Source organism: Pteropus alecto, unplaced genomic scaffold (genome assembly GCF_000325575.1).
Source record: "Pteropus alecto unplaced genomic scaffold, ASM32557v1 scaffold135, whole genome shotgun sequence".
In the NCBI taxonomy this organism is placed as follows: domain Eukaryota; kingdom Metazoa; phylum Chordata; class Mammalia; order Chiroptera; family Pteropodidae; genus Pteropus; species Pteropus alecto.
The window spans coordinates 2,565,521-2,578,446 of record NW_006438076.1 but is presented as its reverse complement, the minus strand read 5'-3'; the positions used below and the strand labels follow the sequence as shown (position 1 = coordinate 2,578,446).

The following is a 12,926-nucleotide window of genomic DNA, read 5'->3' as shown; positions in this document are numbered from 1 at the left end:
TTGAGCGAAGATGTGACTAGTGGTCACCTCTAGCCAACCAGCTCAACTCAAGCTCTTTTTAGTGTTATCTCCTTCTTTTATTTTTTTATTATTTTATTAATTTATTTATTTTTATTTTTTACGCCTACGGCACCTGGTCTTCTTAGGTGGTCACCCATCCAAGTACTAACCGGGCCCGACCCTGCTTAGCTTCTGAGATCGGATGGGATTGGGCTTGTTCAGGGTGACATGGCCATAGACTTCTTATCACCTTCTAAACAGAGAACCTGAGAGTTGGAAGGACTGTCTGAGATCAGCTAGGCCAGTGGTTTTTGACTATGGGCCATTTTGTCCCCAGGGGACATTTGAACAATGTCTAAAGATATTTTTGGTTGTCACGACTAGGTGGAGGGATGGGTCTCATACTACTGGCATCCAGTTGGTGGAGGGCTGGATGTCACCCAACGCCCTACAGTTCGGTCCTCACAACGACGGGTTATCCTATCTGAAACGTCAGTAGTGCTGAAGTTGAAGATCACTGGTCTAGACCAATCTCCTGATTTTACAGACGACAAAATCGGGTTGGAGGTAGGGTTAAAGGTCATGCTTATTTCACTGGCACAGAGGCCCATGGGGACCACCATACTTCCTCCAGTCTTTCTAGGACTATCCAGGAGAAAGAACTCAAGGAGTGTGTCCTCCTCTGCTGTCACAGGGCATGGTAGGAAAGGCACTGCCAGGTTATCTAGGGAATGAGCGATTTGTCACATCAGAAACCATTATCCTCAGGAGCAGTGCCCTTATTTAGATTTCAGAAAAAAAGGCTAAAGTTTTCTCAAGTAGTAGGTTTTTCACTTTGCTCTGTCTGGCAATTTTCTAATGCAAATTCGGTAGAATCTGGATGAGGGTGTGCTGAGTTGGGGTGTGCTTGCCAAGGAGAGAAAGAGCGTGTCCTCCTGATTGGGGGCTGGCTTTAGAGACAGCAGTGGCTGTCAGCACATTGGGCTGGGGCCCAGGAGCGGGAGGGAAGCAGGACACCTTTGGGGCAGAGTGTGTGCTGACTGCTTTCAGCTCCTGCCGTAGAGGGTAAGGTGAAGGTGGAGCAGGGTGTGAGCAGCCCCTGCAGCAGACTTATAATCCATCTTTGTGCATTACTGCCCAAGCAGCCCCCATGCTCCTGGGGGCCTAGGGGAATGGAGAAAGCAGGGGCCTCTGTGTCACATGTGGACCTGGCAAAGGACCTGGGCAAATTCTCAGCATCTTGAAGTCTCACTTTTTCTCCCAGTATAGTAAGAGCAGTCTAACCAGTGGTGGATGGAGTGAGATGACTAATAAGAACTCGTAGCACGGTGACGACACGTGGGACTCGTCAGCGTATGCTAGCTTCTTCCCCATCTCAGAATCCTCCAGCAGGCGAGGGGGTTTTGGGACATGGAGAACTAGAGGAGACTTTGTATGCAGAATGTCAGTTGGGGAAAGGATGGTTTAAATACACTAGCATACCTAAGGCTTCTGGTGTTCTAGTTACAAAGTGTGCTAGGCCAACAGCTAAGTGCAGGAACAAAACCAGACCTATATCCAAGGTGAGAAGCCTCCAACAGTGCCCCTCTCACCTGCCCCACCCTCACCTGCTCTGGTCCCCTGCCTTCTCTTCAGGAAAGGAGCTCACTCTTGCCCTCCTTGCCCAGAGAGTCCCAGACATGGACCACAGATGGAAAAGGACCTCCCAGAGGAGGCCAGGCCACAGCCCCCTGGCGTGTTGGTGTCTTCAGGGCCACGTGAGTGTACGACAGAGTTTATACAGAGCACTAAATGGAGCCCTTTAGTATTCAGGCTGAGTTTCCTGGTTTTTCTAGGAGTGCAGCATTGTGGTTCAATATTTGTTGAGTGGTAATTAATAGCACTTAATCTGTAAATCTTGAGCTTGTTTCTCATTAGTTAAGAAATGAAGTCACCTTACCCAACCCATTTTTGGCTCCTTCCCTCCATCCCTTCCCAGAAATGTCCTTTCCTGTTTTAACCCTAGCAGATTTTAAGAATAGAAGGCCAAAGCAAAGTATTAAAAAAAATAAAACCCCAAAAGATGTTTACTGAGGCAGTTACCTTGAAAAAAAAGTTTATGAAAAAAGAAAAAATACAAAGCCCTCCAGGCCTGATCTAAGAAACTCCTTAAAGGCAGAGGAACATTTTGTGTCTTTATTCTTCCAGACAATGTCTAGTAAACAAAGCACCCTCAGCAATACAGTTATCATTTATTAAGTGCCTACTGTGTTCCAGGTGCTTAAATATATCTCTATTTAATTCGTATAACACCTCAGCAATCTCGAAAGGAGAGTATTGTATTATCTCCCTTGTATAAACGAAGGAACTGTGTTTCTGAAAGAGCGAACAAGTTGTTCAAGGCCACACAGCTAGGAAGTAGAAGAACGGAACTCTAATGCAGGCTGGTGCGGCTCCAAAGTTGAACACTTCCCACTGCGCCATGTTACTGCTTACTATGTGAGACTTCCACCAGTGTGAGCTACCCTCAAAGCATTGGATGATACTCATAATAATATTAATTGACCTCATATTGGCATGGATATGGGCTTCTCTAAAAGTCACTTTATCTTCATCTGCTCTATAGCCTTGTGCCACAGGTGAGCGGGCATTATTGAATTACTCTCATTTTACAGAAGAAGAAACTGAGGCTCTGAGGCATTGAGGGATTTGAAAGATCAAACAGCTCTTAAGTAGTACTCTGCCATTCAGTGTGCCAGGTGTAAGGTGGCACCTGGGTTTTAAGGCAAGTAACACTTTCTCCCTAGGGAGAATTTCTTGCTGGCTCAGCTGGTCTGTATGATAATATACTAGTAATGTCTGGATTTCAGGCTGGTGTGAGAAGAAGAAGCTAAAGACAGGGTGTGTGTGGGTGCTTGGCAGGCGGGGCAGGCCACGAGTATTCCTGCCACTGGTATCATGGTGGCAAACACCTATGGTAGAAATGTGGCAAACATTGCACATCAGATAGCATGTATCAGATTTTAAAAACCTCAGGAAGTTCAGGGCCAGCAAATAAAATGTGCTCCGTTCTTCCAGAGCTGAGGGGATTGGGCAAGAAGGAGCACTTGGAATTTTGACATTACACTTTGATCAGTTTGACAGGTTTAATATTATAGAAATATTTCATTGTTTCAGTGGAGAAGAGGAAATCTAATCATCCATCCAGCTGAACTTGAGATTTGTCATGAGTCACTGGAGGGGCGGGGGCAGAGAAAGAAAGAGAAAGAAAAAAAGCTGATTTAAAATCCAGCTTAACCTGAAGTAATTTGGCCCATTAGTTCAAATAGTGTTCTTCCCCCCGCCTTTTTTTTTATTTAAGTCATTGCTCTATTTTCAAGATATTATTTTTTAAAAGTGGCATCTAATTATGTTTTCTCTCCACATTCATTTTGAGCAGGTAATGAAAGCTACAGTGGGGAGTTCTACTGTGATTAATGGAAGAAAATGCAGATGGTGCTGAATTGGAGCAGCGGTGTAAAATATGGTTTTATAAATAGGATTGAGAGGAACTAACGTGCTCTATTGCTAAACTCAGTGGAGACGGTGTTCGTTCTACTTTTGGTGCTGTAGTTGTCTGGACGTTGTCTGGTGGCGGGGGGGAGCCCTCTGGATATCCCAGAGCAGACTTCAGCTGTCACAATGTGCTCAGTCTTGGGGGTGACATGAAAGTCTCCCACTCATAGATCTCTCTTCTACCCGGGAAGCACTTGTTTATATTTGCAATTTATTCCTGGTAAAGCATTGCTCTCTCCCAGCATCCTCTTTTATTTTGGAAGAGAAGACTAATAAGACAATAATCCTGCAGCTAGTCTGAGACTCCAACGTGGAGGGGCCGGTAGAGAGAGCAGTTGGTGCCTTGATGGAGTAGCGAGGCAAGGAAGGGACTGGGGGCACGGGGCACAAAAATGGGCTGAAAGATAAATTTAGATACATTCTTAAATCCGCCTCACCAGGCTCAGATATATCCTTTTCTTGTTGGGAGCAGAGAAGGTAACCCTTGCTAGATTTACATTGAAATGAGGTCAGGCTACCTGGAAAAAGCCAGACTCGTCGAGCAGAAGATGTACATTGTTCCATGAGAGTCCCCCATGGTATGAGAAATGACAAGGTTCTTGGCAATATCTTTAGACAGTGCTTAATTTGGGCCTGTGTGAGAATAGGGGAAGTGGCAGGTCAGGGAGAAGGTTTCGCCACAAGGAGTTTATTTCTGCAGGCACTGAATGGAAAACCATTCCCAAACATTATGTAACACAAGCCAACTCTCTTTGCAACGGTAGGAAGAGGCAATTCAGGTCAGAAACAAAGTACACTTTCCCACTGCACAGGCCTCTTTTCTCCTCCTGAGTTTCGTTGCTTATGTTGTACTTTCTCCTCATCTCCACTTTCACCAGCCCTTTGGAGCACAGGTCCCAGCTCTAATGCAGATCCCACGATGCTACTTACCAACCACCTACCTATGCATATGTATGGAATTTTACTGAGGTAGTTGTAAAGGTTCACCAATTAATCTGCTAGGTTTAGCAGGTCAAACACAATGACTCTTCCAGGGGCTCTGTAATGCAGCTGGATACTGAGCTCTAAGCTCGGGTTCTGCATTAGAGTGTGTGGAGGGTGACAAGTGGTGATGTCTTACATCTAACCAGAGTTCAACAATTACATCAAGATTCTTCAAAGAGAACACCCGAGAGTCCATAATAGGGGCCGTGTAATGAATGGGAACGGAGTTTTAGGAAGCAGGTAGGGAAATATGAGTTGAAAACGGATCCTTCAGCAACAAATCATAGAATCTTGTAGGTAGAGAGGAGAGATCCTTACAGATTATCTAGTCTGGGGTTATCATCCTGGGGCAAACATTAGAATTACTTGGGGGAACATGTGAGAAATTCACATTCTGGGGCTTCCTTTTAGAGACTGTAATTCAGTGGGTCAAGGTGAGAAGTTCAGAATCTGATCATCAGGGAGGTCTAATGCTGCTGACGTGGAGGTCTTGTGTGGGTCCCAGATGAAGAACCTAGGAAAAGTAAGCAACTCATCCAGTGCCAGACGGCTAGTTAAGAGGGGGCAGAATGAGACTACCATTCCCTGGTCTTTCCATTCCTTTTAACTGTCATCAATTAGCATTTCACTTGTGGTGAAGCTCTGTGGTTCTGTGGATAACAGGGGGTTGAATGGAGGACACTCGGGAGAAGAAGAGAGAACTATTTGGAACACATGCGAAACTCTATTTACACCAAGCTTTAAAATGAACTTCCCATTTTCCAGCTTCGGCTTCCAGAATGCAACCTTAATCTAGTTCATTTGCATAAGCTTTAAAATAAGCCTTTAGAACAAATGTAAATGGATCTTCAAAGAACAATATTATGATGGGTTCAGTGTAAATGACTCAAAAACATATGGACCACATTTCTTGAGAATTTCCCAGAGAGTCATGCTGTCTGTCTGTATATAAAGGAGTTTTATTATAAGGCGAAACTAGGGGTTCAGAGGACGGTGGTACTCATGGAAGGATAATCTCTCAGCGGTTCTGATTTATTTTCGTGCCTCCATGGGCTGAACAGATGACATGGAATGGCCAACACAAAACAGAACTAAATCTCTTCATCAGGCTGAACTTGGATCGTAGGAGCAACTCACATCCCTGATCATGGAACACAGAACGCAAATGTCAGAACTGGAAGGAATCAGAGATTCCGTTAAACTTCTCTCACAGTGGGGATGAGGAAGCTGAGGATCAGAGAGGGCAAAAAACTGTCAAGATTACACAGCCAGTATTGGTTGAATTGGGACATCAACCGAGGTATGTCTAACTCTGCATCTTATTTTCCTTTGAACCCATCACCCAGCTGCTAAGAAATCATCTTACGCCAGCTTTTAGAACTAGATAGGCCCAACGCAGCTTCAGGGAGAGGTTAAAAGCCAGAACTTTATTGATCAACAGCTCTGCCACATCACTGACACACCGGTTGCCGGGTAACGTGGCTCCCCTCTGAAGAGGCAAGAAGGTGATTCCAAAGATGATGGATCTGCATTAAGCAAAACCCAATAACAAGGCACTTTCAGGTCAAAGACTTGGTTTGCTGTGGTTTGGAGTTTCTAGGTCAGCTGCTAAGGGGCTGGCCCCTGCTCAGCTTGTCTGAAATGAGGCCCTCAGGAAAGACCTCCTCAGAGGGGAGAGTCAGGCAAACCAATTTAAGATCGCCTTAGACAGGAGAGAAGGAGATGCAGGCTTGTTTTCTGCCCAGCATTAGTATCTTACCGTTCAGCTAGGCTGACAGTAAGGAGGAGCTGGCTGTAAAAGCCCCAGCCAGAAGAGATGGCTGGGGGTGGGAGGGAGGCTGCTAACCTTGACCAAGTCAATTAACTGCTGAGGACCTCAGTTTCCCTTTTCATAAAATGGGGGGTGGTGGGTGGACTAGTTTTGTAATGTCAGTCCATGGATAGGTGCTGTCGGCTGCATATGAAACACCTGAACTGTTTGCGAACAGAGACTCTTGGGCCCTAATTTCAGCCATTCTGACTCAGAAAATTTGTCGTGGTGCCCGGTGACAATCCCATTCATTCACTCACAGGTATTTACTGCACATGCAGGATATGGTCTGGACTCTGTGCTAGGTACCGAGGATATAATTATGAATGCATACTGTGTACAGAGCACTGTAGAAGGCAACTGGAGCACATAATTCTTTAAAGAATTCTTGCCTGATGAATGACTGTACAGTATTACATATGTGGGCTCTGGTCAAATTTGGGTTTGAATCTTTGCTTTGCCGCTTACTAGCTTGTGACCTTATTTATGCAATTCACCTAACCTCTTTGATCTCATCTGTAATACGGGGATATAATTACGGCGCCTACCTTATAAAAGCATTGTGATGATTACAACAGATAATCTGGCTGAGTTGCTTAGCGTAGTTCCTGGAGCAGAGCCAAGGCTCACCAACAGTAGGTACACACACAGATTCCTAGGGTTTCTCAGGAGCGTGTGTGGCATGTGTGTGAGTGTGCAAAACACATGCAGGCAGGCATGTGCAGTGTCTCTGTACCTTGGAATAGATTCAGTGACGGGAAAGACCTGCACTTCTGCTTGGCTCATCAGGAAGGGCCTTGCAGAAGAAGTGACATTTGATTTGGGACTTAATGATGGATGGAATCTTGATAAGCAGAAATGGAGATGGGTAGAGGGCCCGAGAAGGTGGAAGTCTTATTTGGGGAAATAGTGAACAGGCCATTTGTTGAGAGAGGCTTGGTGGGGAGGGCCTTGAGTGCCAGGCTAAAGAGGTCCTTTAGTCAAAGGACACGATTGGCATCAGTTTCTCTTTTGAAACATACCACCTGAGTTTTTTGGGTAAGGCAAGCCTTTTGATAAATATTTGCTGAATAAGTGACTCAGACATTGAGCAGGAAGCAGACTTTCTGGAAAGTTCATCTTGAGAAGACATGCAGATCAGAGAGGTGGGATGGGAGGGTGGAAGCAGGGAGGCCAGAGCTGTCATAATATTCTGAACGTGGGTGACAGGCTGCCGCACTAGAGAGGGTCCAGGAGGAATGGAGAGGATGGAAGCAGTGCCAAGCCTTGGTGGCTCACTAGAGAGGAAGGTATGGAAAGAAGAGGCAGAGACTTCAGTTTCCAAAATGTATTATCTGGAAGAAAATTAATGCCAATGGGTCTACTAAATGGAGCTGAGGAAGAGGACTCAGAGCCTTTCCTGACTCTCCATTCTACGTCAGGGTTCCCAGTCCTGTGTCCCATGGTGCTGGCAGTAGTGTCTGTTGGACAGAAAGGACTCAGTGAACATCACTCTTATTATTGTTATTTATAACAATATAACAGTATAAATAACAGCATTGCAGATTTCCCTGCTAGAAGGTAGGCTTCATGAGGCAAGTACTATGTCTGTCTTGTTGCCCTCTATGACCCCAACACCTAAAATCGTGAGTGCCACATAACAGATGCTAAATAAAGATTGACAAAATAACTTAACTGGTTAACTGAGGAAAGTAATTGACTCTGTTTGAGGCATATTAGGTTTGAGGGAACGGGCTCTGTCTTGGTGGAAATGTCCTCTGGGTAGTTGAATATTATGGGTTAGAGGTCCAGTTTAAAGTGAGAGATCTCTGGTCAACAGTGGACACCCTCTGCTGTCCACTCTGCCTCTGGCCATCTTTTTGAGAGGATCTCATGGAACTTTCTCCAAAATCACCCTTCCACTTTCCCACCCTTCCTGTATCCTGATTCTTCTACCAGAGACTCTTTGAATTTGAGCTGTGGTGATACCTCTGTGACACAGAATGGCCTCTTTTGTCTAAAGAAAATGACTATAGAAGAAAATGACTATAGAATTGCAGGCTTCCAAATGAAGCTTTGAGGTACACCCCATAGCAATTCAAAAGGAAAAAAAAAGAGAGCGAGAGAAGCCTGAATAATACCTTAGCTCATTAAAAACAGCATTTGGTTTACATTTCAACAACTGAAAAAAAGGACAGAAATGAATTTTACAATGCAGCCATGTGGGCTGAGACCAGTGAAACAAGACCACGATGGGACACGGAAAAAGAAAAAGAAAAGAAAAGAAAAATAAAGAAAACAAAACCCAAACAAAAAACTCTGATAACTGGCTGGGTTACAATAAATACTCGATATATTTGGTATGGTGATTTCCAGCGGTTCTTTGTTTCTCCTACTGAATTCCCAAATACTTGCATGAAAACAAGCTTACAAGGTCAAAATCAGAGACCAAGGAGCTAACAAAAAAAGTATCTGGCAGCCTCAGGTGGTCTAACTACTGAAATTCACTTCGCGGGAGGGAGGCTAATGTGAGAGCTTAGCTTGCAGTGGCCCTCTGGGTTCTTCTGTCCACCTCATTGCTTGACACAATCTAGGTTTTCATGGCTTCACAACTCACCCCCACGATGCACAGGCTGCTTGGACTTGCAAGGAAAGAACCAGCTGAAAGTTCCAGAGGCCTTTGTACCAGCCCCAGCCTTACGCCTGAAAAGGACAACATTAATGGTCACCACTACCAGCCAATACTCTGCTTGGCCTCTGGGTAGCTACTGATGCTGTCAGGCACCCTGCCATTCTTGAGCATTTGGGGATGTGAATAAGAATAATGGTCCCTTGCCCTTCACCAGCCTATGGTTTGGTAAAAGAACAGGTACATAAAACAAGTAGATACCACACAGTGTGATATGTATTGTACAAGGAGTTCCAGAAGTGTGAGGAGAAAGTGATTAACTCTGCTTGCTGCTACAGGATCAACTTCACACAGGTGGTGGCAATAAGTCAAGACTCCCAAATTCATAGTTCTAGCCTTGGCCTGCCTCTACTCTCTTGAACTCCGCACTGGAGTTTCATATGATTTGCCAGCCTCCACTGGTATATCCTGCAGATACATCAAACTCAAGATTTTCAAAAGTAAGCTCCAAGCTCCACGCATCGCCATTACCAGCCACCTAGTCACACAAGCTGGAATCCTCAGAGTGATCTTGGACCTCTTTTTTTGCCCCCTCACCCAACCACTGATGACTATATCTCTGTGAAAGTTCTGGCCTGCCTCCTTTTATGTTACCATGATCGCTACCCAAGTTCAGGTCCTCGCTGTCTCTAACCTGTAATATGGCAAGTGTTGCAATCACTTCCCAAATCATTGGGAACAACTACGTGCAGAGAGCAGAGAAAGGACCCCAACATCCCTTTCTATGTGCCACAGAGTTGTTCTTTGCAGAGGCTGCTCTTGGTGGCCCTTGCCGCCTAGAGTCCTGTGGTCAGCCTGAAGCCACTCCTGAAGAAGGGCATCGCCCTATTTTCCTGTCCCTCTGGCCCTGGATGTGGCCTTCCCTGATGACTTTCCACTGTTCTGTGTCTCATTCTGCATTTGAATCAAGTCTAGCGTGGTGGCCCCATAAAGCAGGGGTCCCCAGCCCCAGGCCACGGACTGGTACCGGTCGGTGGCCTGTTAGGAACCGGGCGGCAGGCGAGTGAATGAAGCTTCATCTGTATTTGCAGCTGCTCCCCAGCGCCAGCATCACCACCTCAGCTCCACCTCAGATCATCAGGCATTAGATTCTCATAGGAGCACCCGTCCCTGGTTCCCAAAAGTTTGGGGACCGCTGCCATAAAGGACCGCTTCATTAGTAATCAACCTTCCTGGTGATGGATTTATCTGCTCCTTGAATCTGGTGAGGTTGAGCTTTGAAGGCAAAACCAGGAAGTCACTGCAATTCTGAATTGTTTTATGCCATTCCAGTTCTGGCAATTCAAGGGAGACCTAGGGCCCTCTCATCTTGGGGCGAGATGCTGCCTTGGTATTTTTGGCCTTCTAGGCGTGCAATCTCGCTGTCTCACTGTCCACTCGCTTTTCCTCCCTTTCCCAATAAACTGCTCAGGCTTCCGTGGCAGAAGACAGTGTTAGCCCCAGGAAGCTGTGAAAGCAATAAAAGAACTAAATGTTTTCTAGGTCACCGCCTGATCAAGTCCCCACTTAAATAATAATCTTGCCATTGCATTTGCAAAACCCCAGACTCAGGCCCCAAAAGGTTATTTCATCAATAATTCTTGAGCTTGCCTACGGCTAAAATTATTCCCAGCAGCATTTCAGGCTATCTCTAAACAGGCTCTGTGGAGGAGAGGCCTGGTTCTGCTCAAGTACTTAGGCAGGAACCATTAATATTGTTGAAGGGGGAGGTGGGGCAGGAGGGGGAGGAAGTATGTGTGGTGGGTAGGATTGAAGAGGATTCTTCCAGAAGGGGGCAGGTAAGGGAGGCCACGGCAGATTCGGCCCTTGGTTGGGTGCCTGCTGTCTGACAAGGAAGCTGCTTTTCGTGTTTATAAATGTGGATGAAACCAGGCCAAGTGTGCCATCCAACGTCATGATAAAAAGTCTCCCACAAACCCAACTCTGCATGGGGTCTCTTTGCAATCTACAGCCTCCAGCCGCTCCAGGGCTGTGTGCTACTCTGCTGTTGAAAAGGCTTCTTTGATTTACTCAGCGTATTTACCAAGCAATTTGCAAGAGCAAGTAATTATTCCTCAGTTCACTGAATCATAGGTGCGGGGAAACACTTAGGTCATCGAATTTGACCTCCATGTAGCCTTCCTGGGCCTCCTTGGACTTGTGTTCCTTTTAGCATTTAATCTCCTCCCGCCTCCAGTCTCGACAGCCCTGGAGCGCTGCCACTTCCCCAGAGAGCCCAGCCCTTCGCCCAGTTGCTTCTCTCAGCTCTGCTTTTTACTGTTGTGCTTTTCATCTCTCTCTCCACGCTGAGGGCTATTGCACCTTGTCCTCCCGGCTTTGGAGACTGTGATTAATTCCCTTACTTCATTTATACTGTTTTCGTGGAGGTATTTATAGACCGTGATTGTGTTCCCTCGGAGCCAGATCCTTTCTCAACTATATAAATTTGGCTCCCTCTCTCTCAACTGATACGACTTATCTGCTAATCCCGGGAACATTTGTTGGTATTTATGTTTGGTTTGAATTTTCTACACCTGTGCTAAACTGCACTGACTCGCGTTGCTCAAGTCACCCATTCCTCGATATTCAATGAGAAAGTCTCACTCCCATTCTTGCCAGTTTTCTCTTGAGGACACTAGCGGCTGAAAACCAGAAAGATCGTGCAAGGGGAGAGGAGGTTAACAGATGGCTCATAATTATATTACAAGAGCATCTCCAAAGGAAATAGGATCATTTTTCAAGCGACTTCTTTACCCAAGTACTCTGTTGCAATTCTCCCTCCTTTAACAAGAAGTCCTTTTTTTTTTTTTTTAAATGTCAACAATTATTTCTCCAAGAAAGAAATAAAAGAGAACTTCCAAATAGTCTTTACAGGGGAAAGGAGACAAATGAAGGGAAGGGAGTGAGAGAGTGGGAACTTGACCGTTGTGATCATTTCCACATCTCCACCCTTGACGTGTGCAGTTCGGCTGGTGAGCCTGGGAAGAAGTTAGGTTTATACTCATCAACTGTCTGGGCCATAGAGGACCCGAGAGATCTTAGTCTAATTTCATCTTCTACATGAGGAAACCTAGTCAGGACTGTGTTGTAGAACAAGTGCCCATTTTGATGTCATGGGCCTTGGGTTCTATTGTCTGCTCATCTGTTTACCAGCTACCAGAGGTCCTTGATTACATTCCCCAATGTTACCAAACCTCAATTTTCTCATCTGCAAAATGAAGGGTGTGCTATCTACCTTGGGCTTACTGTGGATCTTGATGATAATGACTGTAATAAATAAGTCTCAGGCACATGGTAAGCACAGAATAAATGATAATTGTTACTGAGGCATAGAACAGTGAAGTGACCTGCCCAAAGTTACCTGGGTTACTCTGGAGCCAGACTGTGGGCCGTTTACTTCTCAGTTCAGTGCATCTAAGACGGTGCTACCTCCTTGATATCTACCCCATTGAATACACCCTATTTCTTGAAGGTGCCAAGGAAGACGTTTTCAGTTGTGCCACACTGGCTGTAAATGCTCGATGCTCTATGCTCAAATTTGGAGGGGCTCAAAACCCACACTGAAGCTTCCAATGAGGGCAGCCAGAGAGGAGCACTTCTATCTTATTATATCCTCCTTGGAAACGTTTGGCTGAGAGAGACTTATGCATGTGGTGTGAACTTGCCAGTGAATGTCGCAGCAAGGCCTGTTAGAGGACTGCGGGGCTGGAGCAGAGTCACCAGACCAAGTCGGAATGGGAGAGATTTCATGAAACTTTTTACTAGAGAAGGCCCAGGTACTCTGCTGGGTGATTTACGAATACCATTGAATTTCACCTCTCTCTCTCCATACCAGGAAGTAGGTGTAATGTTTTTTTCTTCTATAGATAAGGAAGTAGAGGCTCAGATACACCACATGAATTATACAAGCCAGCAATTGGCAGTGTAGCATTTGAACCCAGGTCCTTAGTG

At 45.6% G+C, this 12,926-nt stretch overlaps 1 protein-coding gene and 1 pseudogene across 2 annotated transcripts in view; both read right to left on the bottom strand.

Moving 5' to 3' along the window:
- The window catches only part of KIRREL3 (kirre like nephrin family adhesion molecule 3), a 528,183-nt gene that overhangs the window by 286,458 nt on the left and 228,799 nt on the right, over positions 1-12,926 (bottom strand). The gene's annotated exons all lie outside the window — the stretch shown is intronic.
- On the bottom strand, positions 122-240 carry LOC112482514 (annotated as a pseudogene).